The sequence below is a fragment of the Cervus canadensis genome, chromosome 8, assembly GCF_019320065.1.
Source record: "Cervus canadensis isolate Bull #8, Minnesota chromosome 8, ASM1932006v1, whole genome shotgun sequence".
Taxonomy (NCBI): domain Eukaryota; kingdom Metazoa; phylum Chordata; class Mammalia; order Artiodactyla; family Cervidae; genus Cervus; species Cervus canadensis.
In genome coordinates, this window is record NC_057393.1 from 29171757 (window position 1) to 29189305 (window position 17549).

Sequence of the window (17549 nt, forward strand, 5' to 3'; positions counted from 1 at the left end):
TCCACACAGAGGGAAACTTAAAAAAACCCAGACCAACCACCACATTTTAGAGATGGACAAACTGAGGCCCCGACATGGGGAGCTTCTTGCCCAAGGTCTCATGGTTAATTAGTGGCTAAGACTGACAAGTTGGATATCACAGATGCATGCACTTTCCACTGGACAACACTGTCTCGCGTACCCCTCTTTCTGCCCTGTTGGATGGAAACCAACATCTCCGTGTCTGCCTCAGCGCCCATCCAATGTTGCCCACCTTATTATTGGCGCTAGTGTTTTCCAAAGAGCTGGCCTCAACACTCCAAGGTCATCATTTAACTCCCGTCCTACCCTCAGCCCCCAAACCATGTCAGTTACCACGTTCTGCCATCACTTTCCTATCTGACACTTTCTCTCCTCTTCCCTGAGGTTCACCCACCCTATCACATCAGCCCCTCCCTATTCACTTGTTTCCATGTTCATTTCCCAATCCTGTTCCATAATGACCTTCCCCAGATCCCCCAGATCCCCAAACACTCTCCTGCCCTTGTTCAGAACCTCCATACGCCCTCCACCCTATGTCTACAGGATTGAGGTCCAACTTCTCACTCAAGCCTCATAGACCTGAGTGACCATGGCCCACCATTTCCCCTGTTCTCCCTCCCTCTTGCCCACCATATACTCATGTATATAACTCGAACCAGGGTAACACCTTTGCTCCTGGTGTCCTCCCTAGAAGCACCCTCTACCCTTCAGCTCTATCCACCATTCATGAGCCCCCCCTCAATCCACCTACTTGCTGGGCCTCCCTAGGCCACACCAATTTACCCTCTTCTCTGGCCTCAGCATCCAGACATTTATCTATCTGCTCACCCACTACTTGAAACTCACTATACTTATTGACTTATACCCTGCTGGCCCAGGGACCCTAAATTCAGTTTGCGTAGCTTATGGTCACAGATGCTTGCTGAGTCACACACCTTATACCCTGAACCCCAAGCACACAGCAGAGAACCTGGGATAAAACCTCAGACAGGAAGTCTGCCTACATGGCGTCATAGTATATTGGAGCTGGAAGTGATTATGAGACCTTAGCTCTCTCATTTTATTGATGAGGTAACTGAGGCCCAGCAAGAGGGGCAATGCTCAGGGTTCTGCCAGGAGGTAGGAAGGGAGTTGAGACTCACATCCAGGTCTCCAGACTCAGGTTTCAGTCCTCTCTCCACCTTACCATTCAGCTTCTAAGGTTCAGGTCATCATTGTCATTCAGGTGTAAACTGGCAATAGTTTTCTTTTCTTTTCTTTTCTTTTTTAATGCAATAGTTCTTTTTATCTCGGAGCTTTGGTTTCTCCACAATGGAGAAAAGCAGTCCTGGACCATGCTTCTTCCTAAAGTGGGGTCAGGGATCATTGGAGAACCCTGTGGCAGTGGCAGGACTTTTCAGTGCGGTATCTACTTGCCCCTCCCACCCTCCCCTGATCCCAGACTGCTCAACCCTGCCCCATGCCCCTGGCCTGGCCACTTTCAAGGACTGTGACCCCTCCTCCCCTCTCTACCAGTCCTCCACTGGGCAACCCACCATTGTGTACCATGTCACAGCAATGTTGTAGGCATGTTGCAAGCATGGTCAGGCATGTTTCAGGCATGGCCATTTCCACTTGGCTGCCTGTGCCACACAGGTCAGGTGGCGAGTGGCCCCGGCCACCCCCACGCCGTGTTTAGCAGTGGAGCTGAGTGGAGGCGGTGCCTGGTTCCCCAGCCACAGTCTCTCGTTAGAAAGAAATTAAAAGCCACTCAATTTTGGCTAATATCCCTCTGAAGGCCTTTAACTCCACCTGTGACTAACCCATTCATAATCGCTCCGTTTTAGTGGCTCAGGCTGATGTAGCCTCAATTAATTTGGGAGGAGAGATAAACGGCCATTCCTCTTTGTCTCCCATCCCTTCCTCCCTTCCTGCCCTCTGTCATCTCCCCCACAGCCTCTCTGTCTCTCTGTCTCTCTCTGCCTCTAGCTCAGTTTTTCTTTCTCCCTTTCTCCATCTCACCTTTTTCTCATCCTGATCCTGTGACTCTGCTTCTGTCTCTCCAACTCTCTTTTGTGTCTCTTTCAAAGTCTGTCTTAGTTTCTGTTCTCTTTCTACTTCCTTCTCTTTTCCTCTTTCTGCCTCTTCCTCTTTCTTCCTGCATTTCTCTGTCTGGGCCTCTGCTCTTTTGTCTCTGTCTCTTGCTCCTGTTTCCTTTGGTCCCCTGCTTTTGGTCACTTTGACCATGACTCTCTCATCTTTGAAGCTACCTTGCTCGCCCACCAGTGGGTTTCTGTTGCTGACACTGTTTCTTTCAGGTTTCCTCTGCCCATCTCTGTCTCTGTTCTTTATTGTCTCTTTGTCTCAACCACTATCTCTGCATCTCCTGTCAATCACTTCCTTCCCAGCCCCTACAGCGTCCCTTCTTTCTCCCTTTCCCTCTTGCTTCCTCTCCTTCCTTTTTAAAAAATTCTGCCTCTGTCTCTCCATTTGTCTGTTTCTGCTGTATTTCCTGAGTTTTTCTGTCACTGAGATGACTCTTCTCTCACCCCTCCCCCATGGCTCAAGCACCTTCTCTCCTGGTGCCTCAAACTACCCCCACCCCAAGCCCAGGAGTCCTTTTGTCTTCTTCTCCCCTCTCGATTATTATTAATGATAAAAGCTCAAACATCACATCAGTAATTTCTGAGTGAGTTTTGCAATGAAACTGGGGCCTTCTCAGCCCCTCCCGAGTCCCACAAATTTTACTTTTGTAATTTCACGCCTCTGGTTATCACCACGCAGCTCCGTCCCTCTCTGCCTCTCAACTCCCCTCCCCTCCCCCCACCCCCCCGGAGAGAGCACTTAAACTTGTTTTCATTCCCTTATTCTTTATTTTTTTAATGTCCACTCTCTCCGGAGTCAGTAATGTTCTTCCTCTCTTTCCTCTCCCATTTTCTGTTAATTCTGCGCCATCTGCCTTAGCATCTGTTAAAAATAAAATTTCCCTCACACAATGAGAAGCCTCCCTGCTCCTCCCTCCCCTCTGCAGCCCCCCAGGTTTGGTGCTGGGGCCGTCAGATGCCACTTCCTCTCCTGGGATGTTTCCCCCTCCCCCCAGTCCCTAGTCTGGTTTTCAGAGGAGAGATGCAGCACTGGGTGAGCAGGCGGTGGGAAGGAGGGGGCTGCCCAGGGGGCCTGGAGCCGGAGGGGGCAGCTGCAGAGGGAACCAGAACCGGGTGGGGGCGGTGGGGGACGTGCAGAGGATGGAACCAGGCTCCACCCACTTGCCTCCGGGACCTTGCCCAGGCTGGAGCTCTGACCTGCTAAGACTGAACACCTGGCGCAGGTAGGTGACAACAGGTGGGGGAGAGGTTTGAGGAGAGAGTCCTTTTTCCCCAGGGAAGGAGGTCACTGATGAATCCATTTACCCTTTCCCTAAAGCTGATGCTTGGGGCCTGAGGCTGGGACAGTGGTGGGAGTGAATTTAGGAGATGGGAGAACTACCCCCAAGACCCAGTGGTTGTCCCCCGCTTGGAATGGATATGGTGTTGGACAATGTATCCTCAAGACTGGCTGTCCAGAAACATTCCCCCCCCCCAACTTATGTGCTGAAGGACTTTGTCCCTGCTGTCCTGGGCTCAGCTGGGAGAAGGGAGAGAAAGGGAATCAACTGACCCCCAAGCCCTGAAGACTTTAGGAGGCAGGAAACTCTTGGCTTTAAGCCAGCTGGCCAGAGGATTTGGGAAGAGACTCAGTGTGTGTCTGCTTGTGAGCATGTGTGTGTGTGTGCCTGTGAGATTAGTGTCATCACTGATCTGTGTAGGTGTGTTTGAGGAGTGTGTCTATATGAACTGGGTTATGATTGATTTTCTTTCTGTGTCATACTATGTCTGGCTACGTCTCTCAGGTATGAGTGTATTGTGTATGTTATAGTGGGTGTGGAGCTATACTGCCCTATAGATGGTGTGACTGTGTGGTAGTGGATATATTGTAACCATGTATTTTTGTGTGTATTTGTATAAATGGTGTCTTGCAAAAAACTATCTTCCTGTGTAGGTGATGATGTATGTAATTGTTCTTGTCTTTCTATCTTGGTTTATTTGTACGTGAAAGTCTACATACTTTGTTTATTTTGTACATTAGTTTCTCTCTCCTGTGATGCTGGATGTAACTCTTTCTCTAGGCAGTAATTCCTTTTCTCTTGTGATGGGGTACTCTGTATGTGATCAGTGCCAGGTAGGTACCTCTGTGAGTGTTGCTTAACTTCTGAGTGATGTGAGTATGGGAGTATCTTTCTGATCACCACCTGGTAGGGTGATCATGTATGATTGTCTCTGGCAACATGTGCGTGTGTGTGTGTGTGTGTGTGTGTGTGTGTGTGTGTGTGTGTGTGTACTGTATGCTTCCTTTTATTCATCGCCACACAAAGATACGGTTATCGGATACGGGCTTGGTTGTGTCAGGGAGGGTGAGGCAAGGCATGCATGGTTATGTTGGTGGGTCTAGTGAGGTCAACTGAGATAAAAGGTCACAGGTAGGGGACTGAGGCAGCTCTGCAATGGGATGGTGAAAAGGTACAGGCTTTAATATCACAGTCCTGAGTTCAATTCCTCGATCTGTCCCTGATCAGGTCAATGGCATAGCAAGTTACTTAAACTGTGTCTCGCTTTCCACATCTGTAAAATGGGGATAATCATAGCTATGGCATATAGTCGTTGCAGGATTAGGGACACAGGATGTTATACAACTTCCCTGGCACCTAAGAGTAATAAAACAGTAGTAGCAGTAACAGTAGTAGTAATAATAAGAAATTACTAAGTGCTTACTATTACATATTTAATCCTTTACTTCTCACATCAATTCTAGAAGGGTTCTTACTCTTTTGGAGATGAGTAAACTGAGGCACAGAGTATAAATAACCAAGATCAGACAGCTAGGAAAGGCAGAGTACCTGCTCAGCAAACGATAGCTTTATTTGGATAGTAGAAGCTTCCTGCAACTACTGCTGATATTCATGTGAGCATTGGAGGGGAGGGCGCATTAGGCCCATAGCACTTCATTCCTACTTATAGGGGCCTCCTTCTCAAGTCACCCCTCACCCTCGGTGCCCCACAGCCCAGCGGAGTTGTTGCCTCCTGGGACTGTTTTGGGGGCTGGACAAAAGGGAGAGTCTGAGGAGGAAGCAACGCCCCCACGCTCCTGTCCGCCTCTTTCCAGCCTTGATCGACACCAAAGACTCTGTAATCTCTCTCTGCCCCGAGGGGAGCAGCAGCGTTTGTGAAACAGATTTTTACAAAATGTTTTGACCCTGCTCTCCCCTACCGCCTCCCCCCTCCCCCGCATCCCTGCCTGGCACCGTGTCACCTAATTAAATCAGCCTTCGCGGGCGTCTCCGCTCCCTGCTAATTGTGCCCTGGGCCGGCTTCCGGAGGTCGCTCTCCCCATCCCAGTACCTGCCCCCGACAACTCCCGAGGACAACAGGGGCTGGGGTAGGCGCCTGCTGGGGGCCGTGTGGCGGGCAAAGATCTCCTAGGGGCCTCCCGTGGCGATTTCCGTGATCGTCCCCTTGTGGCTATTCTGCAACTCTGGAGACTGAGTCATCGGTTCTAACCCCCGCCTGGCCCTGCTTCCTGATCAAGGACAGGGGCCCAGTCTGAAATGACCCGGGGCCTCGGGGAGGCCAGCCGGAGCGTATCCGGGTAATTGTCTCTGCCAGACACATTGCCGAAGCAGGCGGCTTGGAAAATCCCGGATTTCTTTCCCCTTCACCGGCGTGCCGGGCCGGCCGGAAGCCAGGCGGCTTTATTTACAGATCCTCTCGCAGGCGGTGGTAGAGGCTGGGCTGGGAGGATGCCGGCCGCCGTCACCTCTGTCCAGGGTGCTGATCGCACGCAGTGCTGAGTGTCTCTCCTGAGTTTGCCGGGATGTTAACAATGACTAAAAATCATTATAGGCGACTGTTATTGAAAGATTACCAGAAGCCAGGCACTGAGCTAAGGGCTTCCAAATTCTGTATAACTTAATGCTCACAGCAACCTTAAAAAGAAAGATTTTCCCATTTTAAAGATGAGAAAACCGAGACTTCTACAGGTTAAAGAGCTGGAGTTGGGGATGGTTAGGGGAGAATTTCACTCTCTGTCATGTCTGATTTCTTCCATTATTTTCTTCTTTTAATAACCAAAAATATGTTCATGTAATACTTGTGCATTAAAAATAAGCTTAAAAAATTTGAAATTTTTTTCTTCACTTCAGATATTCTTCTGGGCAAATGACAGGTTCTTCAAAGAGAAGGGAAAGAGAGAGATAATAATCAAACACATTGTGGGTGGACCTTGTTTAGTTCCTTACTGAACAAGCTAAATGTAAAAAAAAAAAAAAAGAAATATTTGAATATGGACTGAGTATTTGATGATTTATGAAATTATTGCCAGTTTTCTTAGATATGATAATGACATTCTGTGTGTGTGTGTGTGTGTGTGTGTGTTAACTCATTCTGGGGAGGAAAGGCAAGAAAACCTCTTTAACTGTTAAATTTTTGGTTAAAAAGAGCTGTTAAGTGACCTGCCCAAGATTACTTAAGAGTCCCTTCTCTCAACCACTCTGGCAGCTCACCATCAGCAGATCTGAGCAGATCTACAGCTTGGTGTGTTATACAAGTCTGTCTACAAGTTTGTGTGGTCATCTCTGCTTGGGTTGACATAAGTGTTGGTGTTGTTTCTTTGTGTGTGAGATCTCTGTGTGGCAAATTTTGAGTGCCAACTGTATGCCAGATTTTCTATAATAATATCTTATGGCACTTTAAACTCAGAACAATCCTGGGAGGGAAGACTTGCTATTCCAATATTGCAGATACAAGGAACTGAGGCAGAGAAAGTAATCTTCCTGTGGTCTTATACTAAGAGATGGAACTGGAACCCAGGTATTTTCACTCTACTCCCTAATGTTCTTGGTAATTGCTTAAACCACAGTGGCCTTAATAGTGTATGCAAGACTTGTGCCTGAGTATGACTTCATCTAGTGGGTGGAAGTAAGGAACTGTATATGTAGTCACAACAGGACCCCTCTTCCTGTGATGCCCTGGGGTGGAAGATGCAGGGGATTACAGATTAGCAAGAAAAGAGAGTTGATTTGAAATGAACTAAACAATGGGAATGATCAAGTCCACTAAAGATGATATGATCTGAAGAATTTATCTGGTGACAAAACAGATCTAACTTTGATTTGGAAACTGGAATCTTTCTCTCCATAATGATAAAGTCATCTTGAGCACCTGCCAGGCCCCAGTCTCTCTCATCTATAAAGATACCTAGAAACTATGTATATATAGCACAGCATCTGGGACAGAATAAGAATTCAGTAAAAAAAAAAAAAAATGACCGTTGTTATCAATGAAAGAAGCACAATATAATTCATAGAGTCAGAGAGGGGATAATCTCAAAACCCACTAGTTGAGTGACCTTGGGCAAGCAATTTAACCTCCCCAGGCCTCACTTCCCTTTTCTGTGATAAAGAGATAATCACACTTAAAGAGACTGTAAAAATTAAATGAGATAATGCATAAAGTGCTTGGCATAGTGCCTAGCACATAGTAAGTGTCCAATAAATGTTAGCAGTTATTACTCTGTGCTAGGTGCTTTACATACATTCTCTCTGAACCCTGTCATCACCCCATAAGGTATTTGATATTCCAATTCAGGTTTCTTTGTATTCCAGATTCATACTTGTTCCATTCACCCAGCTGCCTTCCTCTTTAAGAGCTGTCTGTTTTATTTGAGTGTCGGTCCGTCTAGTCAAAGCTATGGTTTTTCCAGTAGTCATGTATGGATGTGAGAGTTGGACTATACAGAAAGCTGAGCACCTAAGAATTGATGCTTTTGAACTGTGGTTTTGGAGAAGACTCTTGAGAGTCCCTTGGACTGCAAGGAGATCCAACCAGTCCATCCTAAGGGAAATTGGTCCTGAATATTCATTGGAAGGACTGATGCTGAAGCTGAAACTCCAATACTTTGGCCACCTGATGTGAAGAACTGACCCATTGGAAAAGACCCTGATGCTGGGAAAGATTGAAGGCAGGAGGAGAAAGGGGATGACAGAAGATGAGATGGTTGGATGGCATCACCGACTCAATGGACATGAGTTTGAGTAAACTCCAGGAGTTGGTGATAGACAGGGAGGCCTGGCGTGCTGCAGTCCATGGGGTCGCAAGGAGTCAGACACAAATGAGCGACTGAACTGAACTGAACTGAGAGCCAGTGTTGGGGACTGGCATAGGGGATTGGAAGGGGGACTAAATGGGGAGGGGCACTGGCACTGGGGAAAGAGCACTAGGGTGGGAGTCATGAGACTGGAATTGACACCCTAGATTTGCCATTAACTAATTGTGTGACCTTGGTCAAGTTTTTCTTCTCAGAGTTTCAGTTAACCCATCTGTAAAATTAGATGGGTAGACTGGATGAGCTAAGACATTCTAAGACTGTTAACTGGATGTGTTCAAGAGACTTTGAGTAAGATCTGAGAGTATGACTGTGAATTTTGTGGGACTCTGAGATAGTGTGAAAGGGGAGTGTTTGGCAGAGCTGTAGGGTATGGAGTTGTGGTTGCAATTATATAAATGACAATATCTAGGAGGGACATGTGACTAGGCTTCCTTAGGACATGACAGTGTGAGACTGTGGGGGAGTGAATATTGGGTGACTGGGTGTGTTTATGTAAGTGGGTGTGTGTAAGCAGCAAGTTCTATGAATGTATTGTATGCAAGGATGTGGGTGTAATGGTAAGAAAATTATTATAGTCAAATTTTGTGAGAATGTGAGCACAATTGTAAGGGAAGTATATGGGTTGTGGATTATATGTGAATATGCAAGTGTAGGGGTGATATATATGAGACGGAGACTGACCATGGGTTGATATGGAGAGAGGGATGGTGGAGAGATCTGTAAAGTAGGCACCACAAGTAGGAAGACCCTAAACCGCATCATCCTCCCCCTTTCCTAACCTATGGAGCCCTCTGGAATGATCTATAACTGATTCAGATGTATTGATTTGGGACAATCTGTTCACTGTTTCCCCCACAAAGAGCTGGAGACCCAGTTTTATGCTCCTCAGCTGTGGTGTCAGGGACACCTTCTGAATTTATACTTGAAGTCCCACCATGAGCAAACCCAGTTGAGCCTCCCTCCTACTCTCTCCCTAACAACCTTGGCCAGGAGACTTCAAGAACAGTGGCAAGACTGACAATGGATGCACATCCTTGGGGCCAGGAAGGCTGCAACAGACCTCATCCCTGCACTGAGGGGGCAGAGAAAGATTTGGTAGAGAACTTTTCATGCAGGACTTCAGTTTATGAGATAGTGATTGTATACAGAACACATACAGATACACAACCACATTTGTATAGAAGGTTTACTTAAACCTTCTTAATCTCACACACACACACACATACAAACTGGTCTGAAGAATTAGGGGTTTTGTTGTTGTTTTGCCCTTGAAGAAAGAGCCCTTTCATTTAAGCAAATGGTAAAGGACTGATGATACCCTCTTATGGTAAGAATATAGAGTGGTACAACCTTTTGAGAAGGTAGTTTGACAATGTGTACCCAAATGTAAAATGTGTATTTTTTCAATCCAATACTTCCATTTCTAAGAACTTGCCCTAAGGGGAGAATCGTACAAATGTGAAAAGATCTGTCCACAAATATATTCATCTCAGTGTGTTTAAAACAGTGCAAAACTAGAAATATCCTAAATGTGTATCAACAGAAGGCTGACTCAATACATCATACAGTGGAATACACTACAGCTATTACAACAATCACATAGTTCTATATTCATTGAAACAGAATGGCATCTATCATATATTTTTATGTAAGAGAAGATTACAGAACAGAACATAGAATTTGATCCTGTTTGTGTCATATTATGCACCTGTGTCTATGTTTATTTACATGCAGAAAGAGTTGTTTGGTGAATGGTCATTAAAATAGCAGCTGGGGTTGTCTGACTTATGTGGGCATTATTTTTGTCTTTCCTCTCTGTATTTTCTGTGTAGGAAGGAAAGGTGAAAGAAGAAAAAGAAAAAGATGTTCCCTATGTGCCTTCTGTTCACCGGTCTCTGCACTCAACACAGGGGGCATAGCAATGAGTGAGGTGCCAATCCCCTTAGGAACCACCCAGGATTAAACCTCCACATCAAAGGTGTTGGGGCTGACAGTATATCGTCAAATGTGCTATAACTTGATATAGCTTGACTATCATCAAATGTGCTATATCTACAAACTGCGTCATCTTCCTCCCTCAGCCTGCTTCTTGCTGGATCCATGTTTGTCTTTGAGAAGACAGAGAGAAGATGGGTATCCCCTGGAGAGTCCATGGGCTTGGCAGTAGGGGAAAAGAGATCCTTGGATAAGGCTGGAACCACTGTGGAGACACCCTTTGGGGAGGGAAGTTTCTGCCCTCAATGCCCCTTCCCATAATAAGAGATCACTGAGTCCAACCTCAATCATTTTTTAACTTCCTCAGTCAAAATAACCCTCTTGAAAGTGCCTGAAATCATCATCCCCTAGGGAGAAACTTCTTAGGGCCTTGGGCCTGCAAATGATACTAGAGGCCAAGGATTTCACTGCTCCCGTAGTAGTCTCATGTTGAGGATCTTCTGCTTGAACTCCTGCAGGGCAGGAGACTTGCTTCTGCCTGAGATGGGCTTTTTGGTTTCAGGCAGCTCTGATGATTAGAAAATTCTTTCTTAAAGAAATGCAGTAACCCAAATCTACCTCCTGGAAGGTGTTTATCCTCCATTCCCACTAAGGAGATGTTCTTCAAAGATGGTAGAAGGTAAAGTAGTGTCTGCTGAGAGTCCTGAGGTCAAAGGGAGATGTGAGCCAGGATAGTGCAAGGAAACGAGTGGGAACCAACTCAGTCACTGCCATTGTACCTCAGTTATCATCATGCCAACATGTGGGTCAACATGTGGGCTCAGGGATTTCCATTGTGGGAAAAAAGCTACCCATATCCTAACATTGTTGGGGAGACAGACATTATGACAGAGAAAGCAAATGGTGCCAAATTCCAATGATCACTTATTAAATTAAGGTGACATTGGGCTGGTCCCTCTGTGGACTGGTCACCTCTTGGTCTGGTGGCCCATATTAAAAAAACACAGAACTTTCTAATATTCATAAGGTTTGAAAAATCTCTTTTAAATTTGAGATCCTATATGAAGGAAGGAGGAGTCCTTTATTTGACCTAATTTTACTCCACGAAAATAATACACCAAGGATCAAGTTCAAGTCCCTTTCCTGGATATGTTCAATGGACATGATGCAATCTCCTCCCTTCTCCACCTCCCTGCCTTCCTCAAACACCACATACCAGAGGGTCACATTCTTCCTCATCTCTGCTCTTCTGCATCTATTGTGCCCTCTGCCTTGGTTTGTAAACTCCTCCTTTTGCTCAGACTCAATTCTTGCTGAGCCCTGCTATACCTGCATTTGACCCCTTCCTGTTGGCCCAGGGCATCTTGGGTTACTCAGACCTGCATCTTGCTCATTGCTTTGTGGTTGATTGACTTGTAAGTCTTCCTCACTCATTAGAACTGTGAGTTCCCCCCCAGTGCCAACCCAATGCCTTACACCTAGTAAACAAGCAGAAAACAGTTGAATGAATGAACAGATGTTGAGAAGGGGATCATGACCTTTATCAGAGACAAATTTAGCCTCTTTTCAAAGTTGTTTTTGGAATGACAGGGAGAGAGGGGGAGGCATTCTACTTCATCTAGTGTCAATACTAGGATGGTTGTGTGGCCATGGGCAAGTTACTGGATTTCTTTGAGCCTTAGCTTCCTTATCAGTCAGGTGGAGGGGATACATAATAGTATTTTCCCCCAAGAGCTGTTGTGACAAATTGAAAGTGGCAGTTTAGTGTGAAGTGCCTAATATAGCACCTGCCACAGAAGTGCTATTATCATCCTTGTAATTGTCATTATTTGCAGTGGTCATAGGGATTATTATTGTTACTATGTAGCAGCCTATTTCTCTCCCTTCGGAAACTCTGCCCCTTCCTTCAAGGGCCCAGATCAAATGCCACCTCCTTTAAGAAACCTTCCCAGACGCCTTCAGGAAGTCATTGAATGTGCAGCACTTCCTATGTGTTTTTATTTCAGTGCTCATAGGGCATTGCAATGTTTGTAAAAATCTGTCCCCCTGCTTGATGGTGAATCCCAGGAAGGCTAGGGTAGTCTTGGCTTTCCTTTGCCCTCAGCAGCTCTGACACATGGGAGAATTCAAAAGTGCTGGGTGAGTTGGAGGAACTTCCAAGTTCCTGAAAACACGAACACGTACCAGAAACCAGTGAATATGCAGTATTAATGATGATTCAGGGCACTGAGTTGCCACTGCTCCACAGATTTGAGTTCCAAGGCCTAAAATATTTAATGCAGATAATGGTACAATCTCAATATATTTATAGAATTTTTTTTAAGAAGGGAGGGAAGAAACTCAGTCTGAGAGATAACATTACCACAAAGGAGGAAGCTGTTCCCCTTTGCTTTCTTCTCCCCCCTGCCCCACTTGGTCCCCTCACCGCCCCCCCAGCACAAGGCTCTCAATTTTGTTCCTGCTCTGGTGCAGGTATGCTGTAAGTATGCTTTTGAAGGAGCTGTCCTGAAGCACTCCCTCCACTACCAGACTAGCCCATAGGTGTTTATTTACGCCAAGTGGGCTTAACAGGGGCAAAATGAGGAGGGTTGGGAGAAATGCGTCTCAAACTCAGAGAGAGCTGTGATTGAGGTCTTATTTTCCATGCACCGGTGAATCGGGTTTGTGGCCTTGCACACAGGTATTTCCTGTGGACACAGCAGGATGTTAATAATAACTAATGCACGATAATAATAATACTCCTCACCTGTACTGCATTTAATGACCTCTCGGATCAGGTTTACATGGCCTCACTGTTCCCACTAGTCTAGAGAGTGAGGTATGTGGGACAGATATTCCCATTTTACAGATTGGGAAACTGAGACCAAGAGGACTTGCAGAGAGCCACCCCCACTACTTAGAAGCAGATCTGAGAGGTGAAGTCGGGGCCCTGCAAATTCGTGGTCATATTGACATTTGTGCTCCTGCAACTGTAGGTTTGTTGCAGGCGTACACCTGGGGGAGCTCTTTAGGACCTGGCAGCAGCCCTAAAAGGGTGGAGACCCAACTGTCTCAAGTCTTACAATTAGTCCTTTTCTAGGGGGACCTCGGATCCTGGGCGGGTTCCGCTGCGGGACCGCTGAGCGAGGGCCGGGGAGCCGGGGAGAAGGGCCACGCGGACCTGAAGGGCGCCCGCGAGTGCGAGGAAGCCGCGAGCGGGGCCACCCACCCACTTTCTGGGCGGGAAGACTGAGGCTCGGGCGGCTGGCGGCCGCCCCCTGGTGGCGGCGGGGCGGGCGGACAGCGGGGCCGGCCCGACCGTGGCGCGTCCTCGCTCCCGGCCCGGCGGAGGCGCGTCGGCTCTCATGGCGCCCGCTCCCCCCGCCGCCTCCCCCGCTCACTCCACTTTGGGGATAATTTAACATGTTTCACACTAACTTTCCCGTAATGGCCACGGAGCCTTTAGAAGTGCAGCCTCCCCGCTTTATCGGCGGCCGCGCTAATGGTTATCTCGCAGCCGTGCCCCCGGCGATCCTGTCAGGAGTAAATAGAAGCTGACACAGTCATTTGCTTAAATCTTCTCCACACTTTTGCCGCATTTCCCTCCAGAGGATACCCCTGAAACAACAATTATTTGAAATGTCACGCGTTTCTGCCCCTGGGCTACCAACAAATGAACATTAAATCTATTAACAGCAAAAAAAATTAAATGTTTACTTTTCCGCGAAGGTGTGAGGGGCCGGAGTCAGGCAGGGGCCGAGGCAGAGGCAGGGGCCGAGGCAGAGACAGGGACGGAAACCCGAGACAGAGACCGAGAAACCGACAAACCCAGGCGTGCGAGGAGACAGGAGGCTGGAGAGAGACAGCAGGACAGACTGAAATACAGAAAGACAGACTCGGAGCAGGCAACCGGGGACCCACGGAATGGCAGCGGGGAGCGACGTGGGGAGGAAAGGCCCAAAACACAGAGTAAGACAGAACAGAGATTGAGACCAAAAAAAAAAAAAAAGACTCCCAGGAGAGTAGCAAGGAGGGCCAAGAAGGATGCCCACAAAATGAGACATGAGAAAAAGCAGAAAGAAGCACTGCCGGCTCATAATGCTGCCACCCTCCCAGTTTAAACAACAAAATGAAAAGCAGAACGGGGGCAGGTTGGCGGGTGGGGTGGGCTGCATTTCCCAGGGGAGTGCTGGAGTGAGCCGGGGTGTGTTCTGGGAACAATACTCTCTTAGGCCTTACCCTGCAACCTGGTGTCCTTTGGGCCTTGCAAGCGCTGGCCTGGGCTTGCATTGAAGTGGGGGACGGTTCTGCCCTCCATGCCCCTCATTTGTCCAGCGGCTGAGGTGTCCAGCGGGTGAGGTTTTGTATGACAGGTCCGGAGTGCCTGCAGCTGGAGACTCAGGGGACAGCAGGTGTGGGATGAAGCAGATAGGCAAGCGTCTGGGTCCATGGCCTGGGGCCAATGGCCATCCTGGCTGCCCCTGTGACTTAGCGTCCCAGTCTGTATAATAAGAAGCAGACCTCTGGACCTCCACTCCTCAGTCACCTGAGGGCCAGACTGTCCTGAGTACAGTGTCTCCGTTGCCCTCCCCTGGGCCTGTGTGACATCTGAGAGATGTCATACCTGGTTCTGTGGAAGGATCTGGGGTATATATGATCCTGTTTTTTGGTTCCCCAAGGTCAGTGCCTCACCACGGGTGATGTGTTCACGGAGCGCCCATGGTGGGGAGGAGCCCAAGGAGGGACCACTCGTTTCCCCACACCTCCAACCAGAATCAGGGCTCAGTGAGAGGCCAGTAAGAGGGTCAAGGGCCAGGCAGCCAGAAGGCCAGTGAGGAGGTTCTCCAACAGTTGGAGGTGTTAGTGGGGTTGAGGGAGGCGAGGGAGGTGGGGGTGTCTGAGGGGACAGTGTAAGCTCTTTTCACCTCCCAGCTCTCCCTTCCTCTTACATCTCCTGGCCCTCCATGGACTGTGTTCCTGTGACATTTTCAGTTACAGCAAATGGGTTAAGTTTCATTTCAGTGCGAAGTGAGGGCTCTCATCCTGGGCCGACTCAGCATGGCCAGACGCCTCTGGATTCAGGTTTCACTGCTCTCCTGGGGACATGTGTCCAAGCTGAGACTGCACGCCAGGGCTCTTGGTTAGTGCGTAACTGGGTGTGAACACTAGCTCCATACACACACATCTGCCTGCACCAGTAACACATGCAAACACAGAAGTGAGGCTATGAATTTGCTCTCACACTACTGCTTTAAATGTTGACATTTTTAGCCTCATATGAACCCAACTTTGAGATACACATGCAGAGCACATTCCTGTGGGTACACAGATGATCACCTTCCCTGTTCAAACATAACCTTGAACACTCAGACATACATTCAAGGTGGCTCCATCCCCCTGCCCTTCACCCTGACAACACCCACCTCCACTCTTCTTACTCCAAAGGAGAATAGCAAAAGGGTACGTATGTCTGGGTCACAGAGCCTGTGTTCTTTGTCTGAATGTAAGGTTGTGTATATGTGCCTATGTGTGGATGGCAAAGAAAATGTACATGTATTTCTTTGCTTTGAACGTGGACATGTTTGCTGCGTACAAGGCTAGTATGTATGTGTTTGTGTGTGTCTCTTGGAGTGTTGTGTGCCCCTGTGGTTGTGTGTGACTGAAAGTGTATGGTGGGGGGTGTGTGGGGGGGTGAGTGCTATTTAAATAAAAAAGAAAGGAAGTGAATCAGGGTCGTTTCCATTTTAATTGTAAAACAGATAAGCACTAAACACTTTGAAAAAGTAAATGACTTGAGAATAATTACTCTCTATTACCCAGCGTCCCAGGGGGGCAGTTGGAGGAGCCCAGATGGCTACAAAAATGGGATTTAGCAGAAAATTGAAGACATTATTCACCGTAACACATTATCAATTACCTTCATATCAATTACAATAACCTTACATTAGCGAGGGGCCCCGAGACCCTCAAGCCCTGAGACTGTGGAATCACTGCAGCCCCGTGGGGGAGGGGTTGGGAGGAGGGGTAAGAGGATGGGAGGGGACTGGGAGGGTCTTGCTTCCATCTCTCTCTTGGAGATGCTTCTGGCTTAGGCCCTCACACCCCATTCCAGGTCTCTACTCCGCAAATTTTTCCTGGTCCCAGCACTCTCTCGGCTGGGGGTCGAATGGAAAATAATGAGTAGGAGCAGGGAGTGAGCTGAAGAGTGAAGGATTGAGAAGCTGATGGAGATCTACAGAGGCCAAGAAGTGCAGGTGATAAGAGGCTGAGAAGTGAGGGAAATAAAGGGATGGGGTGGCCTAAATAGGCCCGAGAAATCTAAGAGGCTGAGATTGAAAATCTGAAGGGGTAAGAGGGCTAAGATGCTGAAGAGTCACCTTCTAGAAATTTTGCTTTTATTCTGTGGTCACTTCCTAGTCCATCCACCTCTCTTAGACTTAGGGCTTTTCTAGGCTTTCCCTTCTCCCATCTCTCCCTCCCTGCCCACTGCGGTTTCTACTGGTTCTTTCCTCCCACCCCAAAGTCTCTTAGATGGAGTAGAATGGGAGGTGGGTGTAGGGGGCCTCTTGAGAATGAGTTGCATAAGACATTCTAAACTGAAAGTCATGAGTCTTAGTCCCCTGCAGTAGGAAGCACAGAAGTGAGATTAATGGAAGAACTTCCTAGAGTAAGACTCTGAGACTGAATCCATGTGTCTCCTCTGTGACCTGGGAACCAGTCAGTGGGGAAAGGAACCAGAAGACCCTGCAAGGGCAGGCTCTGAGATAGAGTTAGAATGAAGAGTGCAGCCCTGACTTCTCCTTTATCTCCTCAGTGGCACACACAGCACCCTTCACTGAATTGGGAGGAACCAGCCAAGCCAGTCCTGCCCAATATGGCAGCCATGTGCCACATGTGGTCACTGAGTGCTTGAAACATGGCTAATCCTGATGGAGATGTGCTGCAAACAAAAAATACACACTGATTTTTAAAGAGTTAGTATTGATAAAAAAGGTAAAATGTCCCATTTTCACTTTAAAAATATTGGTTACATGCTAAGGTGGTCTTACTTGAGCTATATTTTAAATATTTATTTAAATTGTAACTAAACATTAATTTAAAACTTAATAAAATGAAATGAATTCATTTCATCTGTTGCCTTTAATGTTTTTTTAAAATATAGCCACTAGAAAAATTTAAATTGTGTATGTGGCCCACACACATTTTATTGATATTTCTGTTGGACGGTGTTGAGCTAAAGTTCCTGGGAAGGAAAGGGGTTTTGGGAGGGGAGAAATTCTGGGGGTCCCTCCCTGGGATTCACTTCAAAGGGGCCCTCTTTTTCCTAGAGGACAGGGCCCCCTAAGGAGCAGAACTTCTGAGATGAATCGGGGCAGGAATCTTTTCCTTTTCCTCTCTGAAACCTAACCCCCTAAATCAGCCACTTGGTTCAGGAT